Raw genomic sequence first — 17,281 nt, 5'->3', positions numbered from 1 at the left:
TGTTTTCAATATTTTTTGTAATATATTTAAAACATGTGTTTTGTAACTCTCAAAACACTACCTCTAAAGGATGTTTATTTGTTTAAATGAACGACTTCCATGTACAACGTTTGAAGGGCATGGCTACATTCCAGTGCATAGTCATCTGAGCTTAAACACCATTGATTTTCTTTGGATTTAAGCTTCTGTTAAGTGTGAACAGGATCCCAGCCAGCAGTTTTAATATAGTGCATGAAAGCAATCTTGTGGCATAAGTTGTTTCAGAAACGAAGCCTATTATACTCATTGTTGGTGTTATGATCTAGCACATGTGCATGTGTGTATAATGGCTGCACTAATGTGTTGCACGAATGCAAGGATGTTGTGCTAGGTAGATCTGCAAGTCAGAACCTTGAGTTCTAAGCTAGTGTTGCATGGGTGAAAAGTGTGTGCTTGTACAACTGTGGCATGCCTCTTGCTGTGAAAATTCTTCTTCACTCCATATATGTTGCAGGGAAAAGATGCAGTGTTATCCACTAGCCTTGTGCATATGCAACACTTGTGCAAGGCGCCCGAGAGCACAAGAGATTGAGCAACTCTGAGCTTCTGCTCAGCTATATGATCTTCATGTATGTGTACATCTTTGTTTGTTGCACTAGCAGCCACTCACTGTGGAACTCTTGAGGAGTACTTATTTCTAATGAGTTGCATCCACAAGAAGTTAGTCATTACTACATCCCATTGGCTGACATGTTCCACAGTGCAACAAGAGGGCAGTACTGGTACTGCTGACTCTTGCACGACCACATGTTGCACACTGCTTCCATTAATCCCAATGGAAGCAATGCACAATGTGTCTATTATGCAAGAATCAGCAGAATCAGAACTCCCCTCTTGGGCCAGCAGCAGCACTGGACTATTTAGAGACATGCAGTGGTGCAGGCAGATCTTCACCATCTGCATTACACTGCAGGACATCAGCCAGTGATATTAATGTGACCTATGTTAGTCATGATTAACTTGCCTCATTTGGCCAGTTCAGATGATACTTTCAATGTATGATTAGATTCCTCTACATGTGTACAAATGATCATCTGAATTGAAAACCATACACTCTCTACTCAGGATTTAAATATTATATATAATGTAGGATTTAAAATGTGTGTCAGTCACTATCATGTGATTAGATGATCGTCCAGATCACTAACTGGACCGCCCAGAGATGTAAGTTTTGGGCGGTATAAAAATATTTTAAATAAATAAATAAATAGATAAGAGTGGTGTTTTTCCTCCCCTAACCATTGAGTTAAATTGTAAAAACAACATAACTCAGGATAGGATCATTCCACATTGGTCTGTTCATCGGTATCTGTTTTCCATGTGGGTATTAAAAAAACCACGGATATACTTATCACACGTTTTAAAATATCACCTGAACTGATATCAAATCCACACTGCTTAGTCATACAATCCACTGTTTATCCATCCTTAGGATAAAAGCCTTCCAGGGAAGCTTACAAAATTAACAAGTTCACAACAACAATAAATAGATCAGCATAAAATCAGTAATAATAAAGAGAACATAAAAACAGACTCTGCACCTTCAAAACAGTTAACCAGTAAAAGAAAAATAACTAAAAAGTCTGGGTAAATACAGTTTCCAAAATGAATACAGAATCAGCATACCTCCGTAGGGATGGCATTCCATAAGTGGTGTGAACATAAAAACACAAGAACAGCCCCGCTGGATCAGGCCCAAGGCCTATCTAGTCCAGCATCCTGTTTCACACAGTGACCCAGATGCCTCTGAGACACCCACAAGTCAGAAGTGAGGGCATGCCCTCTCTCTTGCTGTTGTTCCCCTGCAAGTTATTTAGAGGCCTCTTGCCTCTGAGACTGGAGGTGGCCTATAGCCATCAGACTAGTAGCTAATGATAGACTTGTCCTCCATCAAGAAAAATCACCATAGGAGTGATTTTCTCACAGGTTTCTGCCCACTGAACTTCAGTTAAAGTAGGAACCTGGAGTGGGTCTCCTGATTTTAACGCCTAGGCAAGTTGATATGGAATGAGGGGGTCTTTGAGGTATTCTGCTCTTAATGTATTTAGGGCTTTGAAGGTCATGACTAACAACTTGAATTGGAATCAAAAGGAAGCTAGTGTCCATGAAATGGTTTTGGCACTGGGGAGATATGTCAGACATGTTTGATCTTGGTTAGGAATGTAGCTGTTGCACTTTGTACTAACTGCAGTTTAGAAAATTGAAACACAGTGGACCCTCGACTTACGAAGTTAATCCGTTCCGAACGCACGTTCATAGGTTGAAATTTTCGTAAGTCGAAAAGCGCACCCACGGAGGTCTGGAAACATTCGTAAGTCGAGGAAACCGCATCTAAAACGGCAACGACTTCCGGTCATTTTTGTCGTTCGTAAGTCGAAAACTACGGATGTTGAGTAGTTCGTAAGTCGAGGGTCCACTGCATTTTCAAGGGCAACACAAGATGCTAACTGAGCATAAATGTCTGAAGCCAGAATATTTCTGTCTGGGAAAGGCAGCTGGCATATCAGCTGAAGCTGATAAAATGTGTTTTGTGCCACTCCTGTAACTTGGATCTCCTTAGAGCTAGTCAGATCTAAAAGCATCACCAAACTATGGACCTAACCTTTCAGGAGGACCATATGAAACTGCCTTATGGACTGAGTCTGATTGTTTGTACATCCTCATCATTATTGCGCTGCTTTGACTGTCAATGCTCTCTAAGGCTTAAGATGGGGTCTTTTGTAGCCCTACCAATAGATTGCCCCATAGCTCAGGGGTTAGAGCACTTGTAAACCAGGGGTCACCAGTTCAAATCTTGCTGGGGCTTCCACCATGGAAAACTGGAGTGGGTAATCAATGATGCTATTTAATGAGGGTACCTAAAGTAGGGGAGGAGAGCATGAATGGTCCCCTTTGCTAAGCAGGCTCTGCCCTGGTTTGCATTTGAACATGAGACTACATATGAGTACTGTAAGATATTCCCCTTGGGGATGGGGATGCTTTGAGAAGAGCACATGCATGCTTGCATGCAGAAAGTCCCAAGTTCCTTTGCTGGCATTTCCAAGATAGGGCTGAGAGAGACCTCTGCCTGCAACCTTGGAGAAGCCGCTGCCAGTCTGTGTAGACAATCCTGAGCTAGATGGACTAATAGTCTGACTCAGTATAAGGCAGAATCCTATGCTAAGATGTGCGTCTGGTCCTTCTGCATACAAAGCACGTGTTCTACAAATGGGAACTACAACCCCACCTACAACAGGACATAATCCAGAGAAAGAAGCACACTGAAGTTCCACAGAAATTAATGCCAATTAATTTTATAGGTGTTAAGAATACTCTGTGGATTTCACCCATTTTATAGAACAAAGACATTCTAGTTTCCTTTTCAGACAGGCTGAGCCCTCCCACCTCATAGCACAAGATCGAGACTAGAGCTGGGAATATGCACCAAGGGCTTTTTCCATCAGAAAGCAATCCTTATGCTAGTTTTAAATGTGAACTCGTGAATTTAACCATAGGTTTTGTTTTATTTTTATCTGAACTGGTATATGACTGGGTAGAACTGCTATAGGAAAGTTCATTTTGTGGAAAGTATGCTAGTCCGTTGCTAGAGGTTTTATCTTTACTTGCTGAGTAGACAGCAGGAAAAGTGGATAAGACTCCAGCTTTCAGGGTCCTTTCCACATTAGAGTCCATTAGTACAGCTAAGTCATTGTTCTTTCATGATCAACTGGAAGTAGAATTGTCCCTATGGTTCTATTCAGCACTTAGTTAATATAGACTTACTTTCTCTGTGATTTCTATATGATAGTTAATTCTGTGAAGATCTGTCTTAATTGATGACAATGTTCACTTTTGGTTTCGATATGGTATTGTGCTTTCTGAATTTGAGTTTTTATTTTCTCTTATCTTGTTATACTATTTCTCTGAAAAAAGTGCAACATATTAAAATTGGTTACTCAAAACCAGTATTCTCTGCACTAATCAACACCTTACAATGGAAACAGTAAAAGAACTTGTCCCGAAAGCAAGGAATAGTGTTATAATTGCTGTTTGTGACTTATGATGATGCAAAGAATTCAAAATAAAAATTAATAAAGAATTCAAAAAGAATTCAAAATTCACACTGGGCCAATTCAGATGATACTTTAAACGTGTCATTAGATTCCTCCACCTGTGTTCAAATGATCATCTGAATGGAAAACCATACATTCTCTACCCCAGATTTAAATATTAGATGTAATGAAGGATTTAGAATGTGGGGTAGTCACTATCATGTGATTAGATGAACATCTGAATTGCAATGTGGTGTTCTTGGTTTTAACTGGGTGTTGCTTTGAACTTCCTCCAAACTGTTCAATGTGGTGTTCTTGGTTTTAACTGGGTGTTGCTTTGAACTTCCTCCAATCTGTTCATTTCTTTTCCTGCTTGCTTGTAGCCACCAGTGACTTTAATAAATGGGGTACTATTCTTTTTTTCTTTTTCTTTTTCTTGCAGCCCCCAATCTTCACCTTTGCTGCTGTTATGTGTGTGCCTGGTGGATTGTTTTTTGTTTTTTGTAGGCTGATGTGTTCTGTCTGGTACCTAGCTTGCCAGGTCCTCTCTGTTTCCCTTTTTAAATTGGGTTCTTTTTTGTTGTTTGTTTTGATTGGGTGGGTGGGTGGGTACCTGACTGGTGCCCACCTTCATTCATCCCAGCTGTTGAGTCCTGGTGTCTGCTCAGCCCAAGAGTGTCTCTGAGAGCAACACCTGGCAGACTATCTGAAGATGCAGGAAGCCCCCAGCAGAAGATGCCAGAAGGTGAGACCCCCCCAATCTTGCACCCCGCATTTTAGGCCTCCCTGCATACACGCACGCATGCAAAGAGGCCCAAAATTGGCCACAGCTAGCATGGTCTGTTATTTGGGAGCCAGGCGGGTGAGTGGAAGAAGCCTCCCATCCTGCTGTCCCTAGGATGGTGGAAATGGCAGTGGGGGCTCCTTCCACTCTCCTGCCTGCCTCTCAAACACAACTGGCTGGCTGTGGCCTCTTTAGGGCCTTTCTGCATGCATGTACATGCCCAGAGACACCTGAAACAGGCCGCAAGTGGCCAGGCTTGTCATTTGGGAGGTAGGTGGGAGGGTGGAAGGAGCCCTCGCTGCCGCCACCCCCCCCCGTAACCACTGTGGCCGCTGCCGTGTAGTGATGCTTTTGAAAGGTAAAAGGTAATTACCAGCACTTTGTATTTTCCCCGGAAACCTATTGGCAGCCAATGCAATTGCATTTAAACAGGTGTAATATGGTCTCTCCAAGACACCCCGGAAATCAGTCTAGCCACTGTATTTTGAACCAACTGAAGTTTCCGAACTACACATGAAGGCAGCCCTACATAGAGCACATTGCAGTAGTCAAGCCTAGATTACCAGAGAGTGCACCACAGTTCTGAGATCATTATCCTTAAGGAACGGACACAGCTATCGTATCAACCAAAGTTGTTAGAAAGCGTTCCTTGCGATAGCCTCAACCTGAGAAACCAGAGTGAGGCCTGGGTCCAGGAACACTCCCAAGCTATGAACCTGTTCCTTTGGAGGGAGCGCAACCCCATCCAGAACAGGGAGATCTATCACGTCCCTCAAAGTATGACCCCTTACCATGAGTACCTCCGTCTTGATTGGATTCGGCTTCAATTTATTATCCCTCATCTTGTAGGCAGGCATTTAGTGGGGCAATGCCATTTCCTGATGATGAAGTTATGGAGAAATAGATTTGGGTGTCATCAGCATATTGATAACACCCTGCTCCAAATCTCCTGATGATCTCTCCCAGCAGTTTCATGTAGATGTTTAAAAGCATCAGAGATAGGATGGAGCCCTGAGGGACACCATACAATAGCCCTTGTTTCAGGGAGCAACTATCTCTGAGTGATACCATCAGGAATCTACCAGAGAAATAGGAATGGAATCACTGCAAAGAAGTGCCAACTATTGTGGAATCACTGCAGAGAAGTGCCAACCCCTACTAACTTGGCAAAGAGGCACCTTTCAACGTGGTGATTCTCTTTATTTAGCAGGGGGGAGGGTAACTGGCCCTATCCACCCCCAGCACAGTATCTCCAGTGACTGTTGCTGGTGTCTGTCTTGTGTTTCTTTTTAGAATGTGAGCCCTTTGGGGACAGAGAGACATCTTATTTATTTATTATTTCTCTGTGTAAAAAAAGCCATTTTTGGAAGGGCGGTATAGAAATCGAATTAATAATAATAATAATAATAATAATAATAATAATAATAAGAAGAAGAAGAAGAAGAAGAAGAAGAAGAAGAAGAATGTACCAAATTTGGAAAGAGAAGCATCCAGATACAGAAATCACAGAACAAAGACTAGCAGACCAGAGAAGATACATAATAAGAAATAAAGTATTCACAGGAGTTGAGCTGGAAGAACTGCAAAGAGCAACACAGGCTCAAGATATGGAAGAAGAATTACCACCAATTGAAGAAGTTGCTCAGGCACAGGTGGAGGAGCTGTTGGAAATCGAGGATGCCACTGTTGCTGAACTGTTTCAAAATCAAAACCAGGCAACCGCCCCTTTGCCTTCACCTCAAAATCCCGAATGCCATTTAACAGAAAAGCAACAAGAACTAAAGCAAAAAATAACTGAGCACATGAACCAATCAACCAGCAGGGTTCGACTTCCAGCTCTAAAAAAAGTTGCCAAAAAACAACTTGCTCAGGCATTAAAAGATGTCAATGCTGCACTTGCAGAAATAACAACCAATAATTTGCAAGAAACAAATCAACTAATGTACAGTGCAGCAACAATAACAACACAAGAGCTCGGATATAAGATCAGTGGACCTGTCAAAAAAGAAAGTAGTACATCACCTAAATGGAAGATTAGATTAGAAAATAAAATCTCCAGGCTTAGATCAGATGCTAGTAAATTGAAAGATATGAAAGACAAGAAGCTGAAGATTGAAAACACCAAACAGCATCTGATCCAAAAATACCACCTAGATTCAAGGAAAATTAGAGAAGTCCTGGAAATAATAAAGCAGCAAATAACAGCAGTGTCAAAGAAGATTAGCAGATACGAAGCCAGAATTACACAACACAGGCAGAATCTCCAATTCCAATCGAATCAGAGACGTTTCTACCAAAGCATAGAAGGAGAAACTGCAAGAAACCTAGAAACACCAAATAAAGAAGAAACAGTGCAATTCTGGGGAAAATTATGGGACAATCCAATAGATTATAATAAAAAAGCAGGCTGGATGAAAGAAGTCAAAAAATGTAACCAACAAATGCAAGATCTAATAATAACACCAGAATTAATCAGTGAAAGAGCAAAGAAAATTAAAAATTGGACTGCTCCAGGTGATGATGAACTGCATGGCTTTTGGCTTAAACACCTAACAAGCCTTCATAAACAACTATCAAAACAGTTCAATCATATTTTGCAAGGAGGTGATATTGAACAATGGCTAAAAACTGGGAAAACTCATCTCATCATGAAAGACCCAGCAAAAGGTGCAGTTCCAAGTAATTATTATAATTATATATTATGGGACTTCCGAATACAAACAGACAAACATCTGCCACACAATACACCAGATATAACTGTAGTCGAGAAGAAAGAAAAACAAGTTAAAATAATTGAAATAGCAATACCAGGGGATAGCAGAATAGAAGAAAAAGAAATAAAAAAAATATCACCAAATACAAAGATCTGCAAATTGAAATTGAAAGGCTGTGGCAGAAAAAGACCAAAATAATCCCAGTGGTAATTGGCGCCCTGGGTGCAGTTCCAAAAGACCTTGAAGAGCACCTCAACACCATAGGGGCCACAGAAATCACCATCAGCCAATTACAAAAAGCAGCTTTACTGGGAACAGCCTATATTCTGCGACGATATCTATAACAACAACAACGTTGACAATAAAATTCTGCCATCCTAGGTACTTGGGAAGGACTCAATGTTTGGATAAAACAAACCAGTCAATAACATCTGTCTGACTGTCTAAACAAGAAATAATAATATTGTCAAATCCCCCAAGCAATTCAGAAGGAAACCATGGTCAATAGTATCAAAAGCCGCAGAAAGGTCCAAAAGTACCAACAGAATCACACTCCATTCCTTGGTAGAGATCATCCATCAGGCTGACCAAGGCTGTCTCCACTCCATAGCCTGGTCTAAAGCTTTTCTCCCCGCCCCGAAGCCCTTTATTTGTAAAGGGGAATCCTTGTTGGATTCCCCATTACAAGTATAGCCATTTAGACCCTCAAGCAGGCTTGATGGTAGAACCAGGCTGGGCTCAATCGAGCCCAAGCTGCATGGGACGGCTCAAATCCAGTCCGGTTCCATGCACATCCCTAACTGGCACTTCACTCACTGCTCTGGTTAGCTCTGCAATCTGCATCCTGTAGTGCAAGGTGTATGTACTCACTCAGTCAAAATATGGCTGAAGATGTTGCTACAGTTGAGCTTATTGGTATGCTTGCTGGTCGCTAAGGGTGCTGCTGTGGCAGTTGTTGCAAATTAGAACAGAATCATAATTGTGTGCAAGAGAGCAACTTGTGCCAATGATGTTACTGCAGTGCAGGCACTGTGGCTGGCAATAGATTCTGGGCCAGTGATTCTTTTTTTTGCCTGTGTGTTTGTCAGAATCCTATGGGGGTTTGAGGGAAAGGTTAAAAATATGTTAAAAATTGCCTGCTTGCCCTTTTTTGTGTGGGTTGGTCTGTAGGTATCATCCATCATGCCCTACGACACAACCCACTTCCCTTGTTGGGAACAATGGTGTTATTCCCCATTGCTCCCTATGGCTGAATCACCCAAATATCTCAAATCAATTCAAGTTTATTCATCAAAACAGCCAGCAATGGCTGCTGTTTTGATGAATTGATTCAAGTACTTTTAAATTCGATTCAAGCTCGAATCAAACCACAAAATACGATTAGTGTACATCTCCAGCTCCTGGTTGGACTACAGAGAACTGGGTTAGATGGATTTAACAGTAGAATTTTTGTTTGCTCATATATCCTAGCTGGCCTGCTCAGCTACCTAAGAAACTACAGCTACATTCATTTTGTTTAACTCACATGTATGCTGCCTTTGAAAACCAGGAGGCAAGAATATCCTTTAGTTTTGTTTTGTATGACTGGCTAAAAACTTTTTGTTGGCATTTTTCTTTCTGGTATCCCATATGAAATGGCATGATTGACCAGTGTTATATTCAAATGTCAGTCATAATAAAGCAGCAACTGCCTGCAAGAATGCCAACCAATGTTTTACTTTTAAATTGTTGTTTCCATTTTAATGGAGAAATTGGTTTTAAATTTGATTTCCTGTCTCCATCCATTGTCGTCAAGTCTCCTGACATACAATGTACGAGCCAAATTTGCTCTTGCAATATACGCCCTTTATGACTATAGCAGGATCAGTAGGAGCATACCAAATATGATTTGCTACCTTTTCCTAAAGCTATACACTTGGGTACATATTCAGGAGTTATACCAGAATCAGTTAGAATTAATCCTAATATCCTATTACTGTTAGCATCCAAGTATGCTAAAGATATTGTACACTACATTGAATACCAAGGAGAGCACCAGATAGATTAAATTCTGAGGGCAAAAACCTGTGAGCAAAAGCAAACAGTTTCAAACTCAGTAACAAGCAGAAAATTCCATATTTTACTAATACTAGAAACCAAATCATACCATAAAATCACCCGGGGTCTCTAGCCAAAGAAACATCAGTATACTAGTGAAAAGCACTTGCTACATTGCATTCTCTTGATTAAATGATTTATCTTCCATCTCAAAGTATGGGGTTTAAATGTATTTCTCAGTGTGTGATTCTGATCCTTCCAAAGGTCAAGTCACATTGCAATTTTTTGCTGGTGTTGAAGTCAGTGGTTCAACATGGGTAAAGATGATCAAATACAGGGCTGATCTCCCCCCACCCCCCGCTCCAAGGATTAGATAAATCCATAAAGGATAGCTAGATCCATAGTTATTGGTCAATATGACTCTGAGGCTATTCTCACGATGGGGTAAAACTGGGCTAAAGGAGCCAGCCCAGTTTTCCCCCATCGTGAGAACCGTGAGCCCGGTGGTTTTCTCCACCCTAACAGAGAGGCTGGAGAGTAGCTGTGGCAAAGTCTTGTTCTGCAGTCCAGCATGCACAGTGGAGAGTGGGGAAGAAATTCTTGCTTCTCTCCCCTTCCTTCAAAAGTCCCTTTTACTTCCAGAAATATGTCCATAAGGTCTGCAACTAGTATTCAGATACATACTTTCTCGGAACTTGGAGACAGGATATAACGATCAAAAATAGTAGCCATTTATAGACTTGTCTTCCGAAACCTTCTACGTGCAAAACATGTCTTTGTTCCTGAGCTACAACCCCACCTCATGGAGGCCATATGCAGAGGCCACTCAATGCAACAACCTTAAATCATGCCAAAAGGGTATTCCTTCCAACTTCCCTTCATTTCCCAAATAGCTGTGTGTAATCAACTGTGGGCTACCATTTGCACAGTCTACCAAAAAGCAGTCTTTGGACTCCAGAGGGATAAGATGCTGCACAATCTAAAAAAGGCCAAGACTGTACATTGCATTAATATAGGTAATTGTTTTTCACTTGAGTGCTTTTGCTGGTCTCAGTAGGACTGACCATATACATATGTTCCCCTGAGATTATAAGTCTGGAAAATTGGCACAGAAATTGGATGGTGCAAAACTGAGTGGAAATTAATTATGCATTCTCTGATAAAAATATTGGCCTATAGTTTCTATCATACCTACTTTGAAATGTTGACAGAATTTGAAGGAGAAAGGTCTTTACCTACAACTCCGAACTTTTAGCTTTCTAATGACACATGAATAAAGTTGTATTATAGCTTTCTTAATTATATTTTCATGGGTGGTGGCGATGTGTGCATTAGAATTAGTGCACATCGAAAATGGCTGAAAATTACTCCCTTGAAGCATTAGCCTCATCAGAACAGCCGTGCTGGATTAGGTCCAAGACCCATCCAGTCCAGCATCCTGTTTCACACAGTGGCCCACCAGATGCCTCTGGGAAGCCCACAGGCAAGAGCTGAGGGCATGCCCTCTCTCTTGCTGTTAATCCCCTGCAATTGGCATTTGGAGGCATCTTGCCTCTGAGGCTGTAGGTGGCCTATAACCACCAGACTGGTAGCCATTGATAGACTTGTATGAATTTGTATAAGCCCCTTTTAAAGCCATCTAGGCTAGTGGCCATCACTCACTATATCCTGTGGCAGAGAATTCCATATATTAATTATGCGCTGTTTGAAAAAATACTTCCTTTTGTCTGTCCTAAAATTATTGGCCTTCAGTTTCATGGGATGACCCCTAGTTCTAGTGTTGTGAGAGAGGGAGAAACATTTTTCTCTGTCCACTCTTTCTACTCCATGCATAATTGCATATACCTCTATCATGTCTCCCCATAGTCACCTCTTTCCCAAACAAAAAAGCCCCAGATGCTGTAGCCTTGCCTCATAAGGAAGGTGCTCTAGACCCAGGATAATCTTGGTGGCCCCCTTCTGTACCTTTTCCAGTTCTATAATGTCCTTCTTAAGAAACTGTGACCAGAACTGCATGTAGTACTCTAAATGTGGCAGCACCATAGATTTGTATAAGGGCATTATAATATTACCAGTTTTATTTTCAATCCCCTTCCCAGGGGTGTAGCTTTAACTGAGTGGATGGGTTCATATATTTATTTGTTCTTTTTGTGTGTGTGAAGAAATTTAAATTTATTTTCAAACAGCCAAGAACAACATAAAAAAGAGAAAGAACCTGCCCCGCCAGCTCCTGAGGGCCCCCCAGCTCCACCCCTCCCTGTTTTCTTCATTATCTCCCTCACTCCAAGGGGCCACTGGGGAGAGGGGTGAACACGGCCCCCTCTCCCCTGCCCCTTCCTAATGATCCCTAGCATGGAATTGGCCTTTTTCACAGCTGCGGCAACCCAAGTTGATACTTTTAATGAGCTGTCTACCACAACCCCAAGATCTCTTTCCTGGTGACAGCTCAGAGGCCATCAGCATATAGGTGAAATTGGGGTGGGGTTTTTTTGCTCCAATGTGCATCACTTTACACTAGCTTACACTGAACCACATTCGCCATCTTGTCACCCACTCACACAGATTGGAGAGATTCTTTTGGAGCTCCTCACAATCTGTTTTGGATTTCACTACACTAAATAGTTTAGTGTCATTTGCAAATTTGGCCACCTTGCTGCTTATCCCAACTTCTAGATCATTTATGAACAAGTTAAAGAGCACTTTTCCCATTACAGAACCTTCAGGAACCCTACTTCTTACTTCCCTCTATTGTGAAAACTGTCCATTTATTACTACCTTCTGTCCTTCAACCAGTTACCAATCCACACATGAACTGTCCCCTTATCCCATGACTGCTAAGTTTAAGTTTACTCAAGACCCTTTGGTGGGGAACTTTGTCAAAAGCTTTTGGGAAGTCCAAGTCCCTTGCCATGTGGGCAGGGGCATATCTAAGGGTGGGGCAGGCAGGGCAAGTGCCCCAGGCACCACTTGAAGGGGGGGTGCAATTTCTTAAAATTAATTTTTTTAAAAAAAATGGCCACCAAAAACAAAATGGCCACTGGGCATGCTCAAATGGCCTCTGTGAGGCCCTAGGCCATGCCAGGCCTCACAGAGGCCATTTGAGCAAGCGTGGCGGCCATATTGTTTTCAGCAGCCATTTTTAAAAATATATATATATATATTTTAAAATGACCACTGCACATGCTCAAATGGTGCCTGTGAGGCCCTAGAGGCCATTGGGAGGAGGGGGAAACTTTGCAGACCCCCCACAGCCTTTAGGAAGTCCCCCAAAGGGGCTACAGGTAATTTTTTTTTTTAAATTAATATAAGTCACTGTACACATATACAGATTGGCACTATGAACAGAGAATCAGGGCTTGTGAATACTGAGCTGAAGTTTATGAGCTAAGATTGTATCCATTTGCTCTTACTTTGCTTCTTGTGATAAGTGAGTTAAATGTGATGTCTTAATAATATGGCTATTAATGGTGAGTTTGTCTTTGAATCAATGTGAAATCCTTAGTATTAAGGCCCACTGGGAGTTTCTTGCTCTTTCTCTCATTTTAACTGTCTTTCTGAAATACTAGAATATATTCCAAGCAGTGACACCGTTTACTCTGCATATCGTTTAATTATTTTCAGAGTATCTGGGAAAAGTCAAATTCTCCATTTATTTTTAAAACTTACGTATTCATGATGCTACAATGCATAGCAGAGAATTAGACAGGCACTTCTATTTAGTTTTTCCAAGTACACCTCCGCATACTATTTGGGTATTTCATGAGCCCTAGCATACTGAAATTTGTAATTTTCCAGCATTTTCTTGGTCTGGCTACATCCACTGCTAAATAGTTTTTGAAATATTAAAAGATTAACAAGTTTGACTTGTATTTTTCAGCTGACATTAAGGTAAAGTTATCTGAAAGATGGGTGTCAGATGTTTGGACAGGGGGCGCAATTTCAGTGCTTGCCCTAGGCCCTATTTTCCCTAGATATGCCTCTGCATGTGGGGCCAGCTTTCCATAAGCAATACTTGAAAAACTGGTGTATTTATTTTTATTTATTATGTATTTATTTAATTTATGTACCAGCCTTCGATAAAAATCAGCACATCTAATATTTTAAAAACTCAGCCACATGAGTAGTGTCTGATTGTATGAGATTTTCCCATGGAATCTGTACCCCATCTCCAGTACTGCTGTCTCCATGGGCAGGAACACCACATTCTACCTTGCCCGTATTTTCCAGTCATTTAAATATTATCTCAGTTGTGTGGGAACCTTTCATGCAAAAGCTGCTCCCATGCAACTAGGGTACCAGTCACAAGGTCCTTGAATGAGGCTCAACCTACTTCTAGCTAGGACCATCATTCAGTTTTTGAATATTCCCATGGATTCTAGTAAAGCCTTTGTCAGGGAGCATAATAGCAATTGTTTGTGAAAACCATAGCCACTGAATGATAACTGCTAATTTACACTCTGTCAATACTTCACACTACACCCCAGGGATGTACTATGCTATTTCCTTTTTTGAATTTAGCAGCAAAGAATGAGAAGGTGGCTACATGTTTGTTGCCAACAATAGAGTCCTTATAGGTCCAACATGTGATGTTTAAATGAACCCTGATCTCTAAATTGCATGGAGATTGGATGAAGAGGGAACAAATATGAGAGAAGTACAAAATTATGCTTTAAACAAATTTTTAAAATCCAAAAAGATGATCCGAGATAGACATTAATTTCATCTACAGAATTTTAGGAAGTCCTATAAAAGAGCAGACCTGAAAAATAAGGATTAATAATCCTAGAGCAACCTTCTATTTTTATAGTGCCTACAAGAAAGAAGAGACTTTAGTTATCTACACACTGTTTCTGCGTCAAAGCATTCCCCATGGGAGGTTGCACAAAAAGGAATAGAAAAAAGTATTGCCGTATTCACATTCTCTCCATGTCTGAGGTTTTTCCCCCTCTTCCTCTAACCTGTCTGAATGTTTTACTGTTTCTTTTATATCAGTTGTTGACTTGCACTCATCTCTCCCCCCTCCCTTTCCTTTTGTCTTTTCCCCTGCTCCCAACTGGAGACAAGCTGTACATTGCTTAAAAGGAGAGGGGAAACTCACGTTAAAACTCTCCCAAGCTTCAAAGTGCTTCAGCAGTTTAAAATGCTTGTCGGAGTCTTAGGTTATGACACTAGTGCAGTAGTGTGGTTGAACTCTACTATACATATAAAATGAAAATACAAACCTTATTTCTTGGGGAATCTCAGGGCTGCTAGAAGCTCTTGTTAGAAAGGGAATAGCTGATTCTGGGTGGCAAGGCAATGCTGTGTAGTTGATCTAAAATGCTTTTTAGTTGAAATGTTGTTTCACTGCAACCATTTGTTTCCTTTTTCTCCCCTTCCAATTTAATTTTCATTAAATTTTTTTTAAAACGGCCCATTTCCTGGGATTGGGCACCAAACCACATGTAAAGTTAAACACCTGCTTGGAGATGAAGTGCTTGTTTTTATTCTCTAAATAGCAGGAATGGGAAGCAATCCGGATTGGGACCATAACGTGGGGAATGGGGGCTTTAATCCTGCCATGGTCCCAATCTAGATCAGATCCCCTGCAGCTGCTATTTGCCCCAGGAGGGAGGTTCCCATTTGCACCAAGGCAGCTTCTCTCAGGACCTGATCTAGATTAGGACTAGCCTGAGGTTACCAGGAATTGGACATCCTGTCCAGGATGTAGGGGAAGTATTTTACTGGATATGAAATGTCCAAAAATTGGAGTGGGAAGATTGCTTTAATGAACTGTACCCGTTTTTCTGGTGCTTCTCTCTAGGCATTGTAGCTTATACATTATCTGTGTTAAAAAGACTCATATTCTTTTCAGCCCTATGACAAGCTTGTGGTAAAGCAAAAGAAACAAATGTATTATAGGTTTGGTGAAGGCAGAATTACAAATGAGGCTGAAACCACCTTGTAATCATTAGGCAGAGGAGAACCTTTTTCTTAACTTGTTCTTGAGTGTCAGTTGTTCCCATTGGCAAGGGAGCATGGGCTTTGACAGCTCTACTTTTAAAAAGGATTCCTGTCAGTGGGGTCTCCCCTCCCTCTCCACTTGGAGTTCTGGAAAAGGTGAAAGATGTCTTGGGAATCATCAGTGGCATAGCCACCATTGACCTGGGAAGGGAAGCAAAAGCCCTGGGCCATGGGTCTTTGGGGGCCACCTTCTGGACCCTCCTGTACTCACCACTCACCCAGCATCAGTTGTGTCACTAAGCCAGCGTGGAGTTGCCACATCCCAGTGAGAACAGGCAGTCCCTTTAAGTAGGCCTGTGTTCATGTGGGCATGGGGCAGTATGACAGCATGGTGACATCGTCAGATCACAGCTGGCACAAAGTTGGGTAGGTGCTTCTGGCAAAGACAGGCTGGCAGCACTGATGGTTGCCAGGGCAGGTTGGAAGTAGTCATGAAGGCAGGCTCAGCAGCAGGGGTCTCAAAGGCAGTCAGTAGAGGGCTCAGGGTGCCACCTCAGATTTCACCCCAGAGATACCTTCAGCCTCGCTAAGCCCCTGGGAATTATAGAAGCTATTCACACAACATGAACTGCCTGGGATAACCCAGGAAGCTCATGCCATCTGGAGCATCAGGAGCCCCTCAGTTCCAAGCTGCTCTAGACCTGGGTAGCCCAGCTCCTACATCCAGGTTTTTACTGAGATAGAATGAACCTACCATTCATTTTACCTCAGTAAGCAATCATATGTCCAATCGCCCTGGGTAGCTGGGTTCCCAACTAGCCCAGCACCATTTTAGGCAGTGAGCCGGTGGGAAGGAGCAGGCTATGCAGAGCAGAGCAGCTGCAATACTGAGAGCAGCCACTCCACTACTTGTGCTATGTACCATGGGCTCCCAGAAGACCCAGCATGAGCTTTCCCCCTCCTCTTGAGTGGTTGCATGACTGGGGAGTTTTGAGGAGCCTCCTGCTCGTTGTGGGGAGGCAGATGGGAGCGTGCTTCCCTCCCCAAGCCCAGGACAACTGGTCATGTGAACGATCTTATAGTCTTTTCAGGGGCTATTGCAAAAGCTGCAGCCCCTGAAAAGCTCTGCACCTTTCCCAGGACTGTAGTGGTGTGCTTGGGTGGCCATGCTCATTTCAAATCAGACAAATCAAGCTGGAATGGCCACCTGAAGCTCTAATTCAAATCTGGGCCCCTTTCAAGGCAGCCTCTAATTCAAATTGTGGCCGCTCCACACACAGCCCTAGTAGTTATTACATCCTGATCTGTATCCAGGTTTTGTAGGTGAAATCAATGTACACTGCAATGTTCCACATGTGGCTGATCACCATATTTAAAAGTAAGCTCCAGTATTAATAAGTAGACAGTTATAGAACTGTTGAATGTAAAATCAATTTAATTACAAAAATAAAGAATCTTAGTTATTTAAATGAACAGGGAAGCAGTGGGCTTTTAGAAACAACTCTTTAAGCCACGTGATAATTACTTTTCTAATGCAAAGCATAACCTAATGTATGATGTCTCCCAACTTTATTCACACTCTTCAAAGCACCACCATTTTTATAATTTTGGGAACAGCAGTCTCTTTATGAAAATTGTTTTTAGTTTAAGAAAAGTTGTTGGCTTGCCCTTTTATGCCCTGCTTAACTTTTAGACATTTAGTTCTTTGATCTGAAAATATTTTCTTACATCTC

Source organism: Hemicordylus capensis, chromosome 5, assembly GCF_027244095.1.
Source record: "Hemicordylus capensis ecotype Gifberg chromosome 5, rHemCap1.1.pri, whole genome shotgun sequence".
NCBI lineage: Eukaryota > Metazoa > Chordata > Lepidosauria > Squamata > Cordylidae > Hemicordylus > Hemicordylus capensis.
The sequence above is the reverse complement of the archived record's forward strand: the minus strand, read 5'-3'. Positions refer to the sequence as shown.